This window comes from Salmo salar, chromosome ssa13 (assembly GCF_905237065.1).
Source record: "Salmo salar chromosome ssa13, Ssal_v3.1, whole genome shotgun sequence".
Taxonomy (NCBI): Eukaryota; Metazoa; Chordata; class Actinopteri; order Salmoniformes; family Salmonidae; genus Salmo; species Salmo salar.
The window spans coordinates 11373429-11381582 of record NC_059454.1 but is presented as its reverse complement, the minus strand read 5'-3'; the positions used below and the strand labels follow the sequence as shown (position 1 = coordinate 11381582).

The 8154-nt window shown below is 48.9% G+C and overlaps 1 protein-coding gene across 1 annotated transcript in view; it reads right to left on the bottom strand.

Moving 5' to 3' along the window:
• LOC106566416 (hepatitis A virus cellular receptor 1) overlaps positions 1-8154 on the bottom strand; it is a 44440-nt gene that overhangs the window by 1315 nt on the left and 34971 nt on the right. The window lies entirely within an intron of this gene.

Here is an 8154-nt window from a genome sequence, read left to right as displayed (position 1 = left end):
GGAGGAGAGGAGGAGGAGAGAAAGAGAGGAGGAGGGAAGGAGGAGGAGAGGAGAGGAGAGGAGAGGAGAGGAGAGGAGAGGAGAAAGAGAGGAGAGGAGAAAGAGAGGACGAGAGGAGGAGGAGAGAAAGAGAGGAGGAGAGGAGGAGGAGGAGAGGAGAAGAGGAGAGGAGAGGAGAAAGAGAGGACGAGAGGAGGAGGAGAGAAAGAGAGGAGGAGGATAGAAAGAGAGGAGGAGGAGGGAAGAGAGGAGGAGAGGAGGAGGTGAGGAGGAGGAGAGGATGAGGTGAGGAGCGAGAGAAGAAAGGAGATAGGAGTGAGGCCCCGAGATATATCAGGAGGAGAGAGAGGATGGTAAGAGATCTGAAAACACAATTTTTAGCTTTGTTTTTCCTTAAGGTGTTTTTTTAGTTGTTCTGTTTTTATTGTTATTCTTTAGTTTTTTTTTATCCTCTTATGTTTGCTGTGGTAGTAAATATTTCGGTTTTTATTTTCATTGTTTTTATTCGATTTTTTAGCCACATTATGTTGCATTCCATGTCTGTAATGTACTGTATAAATAAAGTTGATTTGATGGTTGCCGACTATCTTGAGAACGCAATGAATGAATCACATGTCAATACTGCCAATGAACACAGAGGATGCAACACCTCAGGAATTACCTCCCATTGACCTCTACAGAGCTTCTCTCTCTCTCTCTCTCTCTCTCTCTCTCTCTCTCCCTCTCTCACATTCACTCCCTCTTGCTCTCTCTCTCTCTTTCTCTCTCACACACATTCACTCCCTCTCCCTCCCCCTCTCCCTCTTGCTCTCTCTCTCCCTCTGTCTCCCTCTCTCACATTCACTCCCTCTCCCCCCTCTCTCTCTCCCTCTCTCACATTCACTCCCTCCCCCTCCCCCTCTCTCTCTTGCTCTTGCTCTCTCTCTCTCCCTCTCCCTCCCCCTCTCTCTCTTGCTCTCTCTCTCTCCCTCTCTCACATTCACTCCCTCTCCCCCCTCTCTCTCTCTCTCTCCCTCTCTCACATTCACTCCCTCTCCCTCCCCCTCTCTCTCTTGCTCTCTCTCTCTCCCTCTCTCACAATCACTCCCTCTCCCCTCTCTCTTGCTCTCTCTCTCTCACTCTCTCACATTCACTCCCTCCCCCTCTCTCTCTTGCTCTCTCTCTCTCTCTCTCTCTCCCTCTCCCTCCATCTCTCTGTCGACCTCTCCCTAACGACCACATATTTTGTGCTTTCATTTCTTTTTTATGTGATCTATAATTTCTCCTTCAGGGAGATGTTGACCCTCAGCGTATAATCTGGATGGGATAGAAACTCACACCTGTTTAGGTGAGGAGCTGGCTAGCTGAGTAGAACACTTCAAATAGGAAGAGAGCCTCACGCTCTTGGAGCTCAGATGCAATAATTGAATAACCAACGTTTGGACAGCATCACAGTCTACCCAGATGAAGACAGATTGTTGGTTATAAAATGATTGCATCTGAGCTCCTAGAGTGTGAGGCTCTCTTTTTCTGTTTCAAAGGCCCTGATCGTATAGCCAGCCTTAGTGTACTCAACAGCCTGCTTGCTGACTGTGTGCTGTTTGCCCCTGGTGCATCTCATTCATATCCTGGTTCAATTAGCGTTAGCTAATCATTTTGCCATTAGGAAGTAAACCACTTCCCACCCTTAAACAAATCAAATCAAATGTATTTATATAGCCCTTCTTACATCAGCTGATATCTCAAAGTGCTGTACAGAAACCCAGCCTAAAACCCCAAACAGGGGGGTGGCCAGTCCTCTTCTGGCTGTGCCGGGTGGAGATTATAACAGAACATGTCCAAGATGTTCAAATGTTCATAAATGACCAGCAGGGTCAAATAATAATAATCACAGTGGTTGTCGAGGGTGCAACAGGTCAGCACCTCAGGAGTAAATGTCAGTTGGCTTTTCATAACTGATCATTCAGAGTATCTCTATCGCTCCTGCTGTCTCTAGAGAGTTGAAAACAGCAGGTCTGGGACAGGTAGCACGTCCCGTAAACAGGTCAGGGTTCCATTAACAGACTGTTGGCTCCATAAAGTAAGCCATATACAGTACCAGTCAAAAGTTTGGACACAACTACTCATTCAAGGGTTTTTCTTTATTTTTACTATTTTCTACATTGTAGAATAATAATGAAGACATCAAACTATGAAATAATACATATGGAATCATGTAGTAACCAAAAAAGTGTTAAACAAAATATATTTTATATTTGAGATTCTTCAGAGTAGCCACCGATTGCCTTGATGTCAGCTTTGCACACTCGTGGCATTCTCTCAACCAGTCACCTGGAATGCATTTCAATTAACAGGTGTGCCTTGATAAAAGTGAATTTGTGGAATTTCTTTCCTTCTTAATGCGTTTGAGCCAATAAGTTTTGTACATATTATGGCAAGAAACAGCAGTCCATCATTAATTTAAGACATGAAGGTCAGTCAATCCGGAAAATGTCAAGAACTTTGAAAGTTTCTTCAAGTGCAGTCACAAAAACCATCAAGCGCTATGATAAAACTGGCTCTCATGAGGACCGCCACAGAAAAGGAAGACCCAGAGTTACCTCTGCTGCAGAGGATAAGTTCATTAGAGTTAACTACACCTCAGATTGCAGACAGGTCACAACATCAACAGTTCAGAGGAGACTGCATGAATCAGGCCTTCATGGTCAGATTGCTGCAAAGAAACCACTACTAAAGGACACCGATAAGAAGAAGAGACTTTCTTAGGCCAAGAAACATGAGCAATGGACATTAGACCGGTGGAAATCTGTCCTTTGGTTTGATGAGTTGGAATTTTAGAATTTTGGTTCCAACCGCTGTCTTTGTGAGATGCAGAGTAGGTGAATGGATTATCTCCTCACGTTTGGTTTCCACAGTGAAGCATGGAGGAGGAGGTGTGATGGTGTGGGGGTGCTTTGCTGGTGACACTGATTTATTTAGAATTCAAGGCACACTTAGCCAGCATGGCTACCACAGCATCTATTTCATAATATTATTCTACAATTTAGAAAATAGAGAGAACATCCCTGGTCATCCCTACTCTCTCTGATCTGGAGGACTCACTAACCAGAGAACATCTCTGGTCATCCCTACTGCCTCTGATCTGGAGGACTCACTAACCAGAGAACATCCCTGGTCATCCCTACTGCCTCTGATCTGGAGGACTCACTAACCAGAGAACATCCCTGGTCATCCCTACTGCCTCTGATCTGGAAGACTCACTAACCAGAGAACATCCCTGGTCATCCCTACTGCCCCTGATCTGGAGGACTCACTAAACACAAAGGCTTTGTTTGTAAATGATGTCTGAGCGTTGGAGTGCACTCCTCCCTGGCTATTCGTAAATTTAAAACACAGGAGAATGGTGCCGTTTGTTTTGCTTAATTTAAGGAATTTTAAGTGATTGATGCTTATACTTTTGATACTTAAGTATATTTAAAACCAAATACTTTTAGACTTTTACTCAAGTAGTATTCTACTGGGTGACTTTCACTTTTACTTGAGTCATTTTCTATTAAGGTATCTTTACTTTTACTCAAGTGTGACGACTGGATATGTTTTCCACCAGTGTATCTGTACTCAGTAAGACTGATAACATTGATTAATAGTGTGGCAGCCAGGTGATGAACTTTGGATGTTCCTTAGAAAGTAAAGTTTATTAGAGGTCTCATTTTCTCCAGGAAAACATTAGAATTAGTAGTCAAGCCAAGTGCTCACCTCTCAACACCTCCTGGCCGTATAGTCAAATGCTAATTTTAACATGCAAATAGACAGGCTTATGAAGTGTGTTTGTATTTAGATGTGTGTGTGTGTGTGTGTGTGTGTGTGTGTGTGTGTGTGTGTGTGTGTGTGTGTGTGTGTGTGTGTGTGTGTGTGTGTGTGTGTGTGTGCGTGCGTCTGTGTGTGTGTGTGAGTGTGTGTAGAGGCCACTGTATTGTATGTGTGCCTATGCAGAGCCTATATGCACATGTGTGGGTAAGGACTGGGGGAGGGGGGAGTGTGTGTGTAGAGGCCACAGTCTGGCTGGTTTTAAGGACTGGGGGGGGGGTCTGCCCTCTATCAGTCTGGCTGGTTTTAAGGACTGGGGGGGTGTCTGCCCTCTATCAGTCTGGCTGGTTTTAAGGACTGGGGGGTGTCTGCCCTCTATCAGTCTGGCTGGTTTTAAGGACTGGGGGGGTGTCTGCCCTCTATCAGTCTGGCTGGTTTTAAGGACTGGGGGGGTGTCTGCCCTCTATCAGTCTGGCTGGTTTTAAGGACTGGGGGGGGGGTCTGCCCTCTATCAGTCTGGCTGGTTTTAAGGACTGGGGGGGTCTGCCCTCTATCAGTCTGGCTGGTTTTAAGGACTGGGGGGTGTCTGCCCTCTATCAGTCTGGCTGGTTTTAAGGACTGGGGGGTGTCTGCCCTCTATCAGTCTGGCTGGTTTTAAGGACTGGGGGGGGGTGTCTGCCCTCTATCAGTCTGGCTGGTTTTAAGGACTGGGGGTGTGTCTGCCCTCTATCAGTCTGGCTGGTTTTAAGGACTGGGGGGGTGTCTGCCCTCTATCAGTCTGGCTGGTTTTAAGGACTGGGGGGTGTCTGCCCTCTATCAGTCTGGCTGCTTTTAAGGACTGGGGGGGTCTGCCCTCTATCAGTCTGGCTGGTTTTAAGGACTGGGGGGGTGTCTGCCCTCTATCAGTCTGGCTGGTTTTAAGGACTGGGGGGGTGTCTGCCCTCTATCAGTCTGGCTGGTTTTAAGGACTGGGGGGGGGGGTCTGCCCTCTATCAGTCTGGCTGGTTTTAAGGACTGGGGGGTGTCTGCCCTCTATCAGTCTGGCTGGTTATAAGGACTGGGGGGTGTCTGCCCTCTATCAGTCTCGCTGGTTTTAAGGACTTGGGGGGGTGTCTGCCCTCTATCAGTCTGGCTGGTTTTAAGGACTGGGGGGTGTCTGCCCTCTATCAGTCTGGCTGGTTTTAAGGACTGGGGGTGTGTCTGCCCTCTATCAGTCTGGCTGGTTTTAAGGACTGGGGGGGGGTGTCTGCCCTCTATCAGTCTGGCTGGTTTTAAGGACTGGGGGGGGTGTCTGCCCTCTATCAGTCTGGCTGGTTTTAAGGACTGGGGGGGGTGTCTGCCCTCTATCAGTCTGGCTGGTTTTAAGGACTGGGGGGGGTGTCTGCCCTCTATCAGTCTGGCTGGTTTTAAGGACTGGGGGGGTGTCTGCCCTCTATCAGTCTGGCTGGTTTTAAGGACTGGGGGGTGTCTGCCCTCTATCAGTCTGGCTGGTTTTAAGGACTGGGGGGTGTGTCTGCCCTCTATCAGTCTGGCTGGTTTTAAGGACTTGGGGGGGTCTGCCCTCTATCAGTCTGGCTGGTTTTAAGGACTGGGGGGGTCTGCCCTCTATCAGTCTGGCTGGTTTTAAGGACTGGGGGGTGTCTGCCCTCTATCAGTCTGGCTGGTTTTAAGGACTGGGGGGTGTCTGCCCTCTATCAGTCTGGCTGGTTTTAAGGACTGGGGGGGTGTCTGCCCTCTATCAGTCTGGCTGGTTTTAAGGACTGGGGGGGTCTGCCCTCTATCAGTCTGGCTGGTTTTAAGGACTGGGGGGTGTCTGCCCTCTATCAGTCTGGCTGGTTTTAAGGACTGGGGGGGGTGTCTGCCCTCTATCAGTCTGGCTGGTTTTAAGGACTGGGGGGGTGTCTGCCCTCTATCAGTCTGGCTGGTTTTAAGGACTGGGGGGTGTCTGCCCTCTAAAAGGTCTGGCTGGTTTTAAGGACTTGGGGGGTGTGTCTGCCCTCTATCAGTCTGGCTGGTTTTAAGGACTTGGGGGTGTGTCTGCCCTCTATCAGTCTGGCTGGTTTTAAGGACTGGGGGGGGTGTCTGCCCTCTATCAGTCTGGCTGGTTTTAAGGACTGGGGGGGGTGTCTGCCCTCTATCAGTCTGGCTGGTTTTAAGGACTGGGGGGGGTGTCTGCCCTCTATCAGTCTGGCTGGTTTTAAGGACTGGGGGGGTGTCTGCCCTCTATCAGTCTGGCTGGTTTTAAGGACTGGGGGGGGGTGTCTGCCCTCTATCAGTCTGGCTGGTTTTAAGGACTGGGGGGGTGTCTGCCCTCTATCAGTCTGGCTGGTTTTAAGGACTGGGGGGGTGTCTGCCCTCTATCAGTCTGGCTGGTTTTAAGGACTGGGGGGGTGTGTCTGCCCTCTATCAGTCTGGCTGGTTTTAAGGACTGGGGGGGTGTGTCTGCCCTCTATCAGTCTGGCTGGTTTTAAGGACTGGGGGGGTGTGTCTGCCCTCTATCAGTCTGGCTGGTTTTAAGGACTGGGGGGGTGTCTGCCCTCTATCAGCTGGTTTTAGATTTGTTTTACATGTTTTTTTATTTGAGCCTTTATTTAACTAGGCAAGTCAGTTAAGAACAAATTCTTATTTACAATGACGGCCTCTCTCACTGGATGCTTGTGTCTATTCTGGGACCTGCATTCCTGCCCTTATATTGGAGATGGGATGGAGAGAAGGAGGGAGGGATCAGGGTTTGGGACAGCTGGACCCTGGAGGGAGGGGTAGGGAGGTCAGGAGAGATGCACACTAGGAGGGAAGTGTGTACAGGTGGTGTAGGGGGCAGCTGCTGATGAAACACTAATGTATAGCCCTAAAGAGGGACATACACTGTGACTCCTGTCCCACTGTGACCCCTGTCCCACTGTGATTCCTGTCCCACTGTGGCCCCTGTCCCACTGTGGCCCCTGTCCCACTGTGACCCCTGTCCCACTGTGACCCCTGTCCCACTGTGGCCCCTGTCCCACTGTGGCCCCTGTCCCACTGTGACCCCTGTCACTTTGCTTCAATATGATAATATCTCTCTCTCTCTCTCTCTCTCTCTCTCTCTCTCTCCTTATCTGGACAAGTGCCCTCTGATTGGCTCTCAGACAGCTGTCTGTCTGACACACTACATCCCTACCTCCCCTCTGGTCTGAAGGGCTAGTGGGCCCAAAGACCAGGGACCATCAAAACACATCACTTCTTGTCACGTCCACATTGTGCAAGGCCCCGTGCTGCTCTTACACCCTGCCCCGGGGCTGCCGTGGCTGCCGGCCTGTCTCTGTCTGGACCAGCTAAACCCAAGTGACACATTCAACAGAGACATATTCAGCAGTACAAGACTCAATACCTAGATGTGACAGAGAAAATCACTCATGTAAAATCCTGACCGTCATCCATTCATGGCACAGAAAAATGTGTGAGTAAGTTCACTACCGTAGAGGTAGAGACTGTGGGACACGCCACTAACTGTATTTTTGTTGGTGTCTCAGTCTCTGTGTAAAGCCACTGTTTACACTATACTGTGCAGTGGCCCAGTCATTGTTAATGGAAGACCCTTGACAGCAGGTTCTGGGGAAGATGTCAGTCAGTCCTCTGCTTAATGAGGCTAATTTACTGCCCAGTAATGAAAGTTTGACATCTGCTCATGCTTTCTCGCTAACGATCTACTTAACCTTTTGATTTGGGGATATGTTGTGTTTGTGTGTGATTGAGTGAACTGCACTACACTGGAGGACAGGGACAGTTGGAAGGACTATAGGTGGTCACAGTTCCCTGTTCAGAGAGCAAGGGCAGAGGCCTACCTGACCGGTGATGCCTAGGGTTGGCAGTTTGGTGGCCTCCCCAGCTGAGGCCCTCTGGTGTCAGGGGAGTGCAGTACAGTAGTGTGCTGGCTACTTTCCCCTGCATTGGGACATGTGCAAAGCAGCACGGATCCAGGCCCTGACTGACTCTGATTGGTTGATCAGAGAAGGAGACAGACACTATTGTAACAGGTCCCTTTGTCCTCTCGGCCCAGACAGCTTCTTTTCTCTTACAAAGATAAAAACTGACTGACAGTAAACCTGACTGACCTTGCGTCTGTGCTAGAGTTTAATACAGATGCTGTTATCCAAAGTGACTTATTCACGCGTGCATTCATTTTAAGTATGGGTGGCCCCTAGTTTACACTCAATAGGTCCAGTTAAAAAAAAAAAGACAATTTCCATAATCTATTATTCCTACATTGTTTGTTGAGAAGCAGTGCCCTATCCTCTGGCCCCTGAGTGGTGCAGTGGCCCAAGACACTGCATCTCAGGGCAAGAGAGAACACTACTGTCCACTACAGTCCCTGGTTCAAATCCAGGCTGA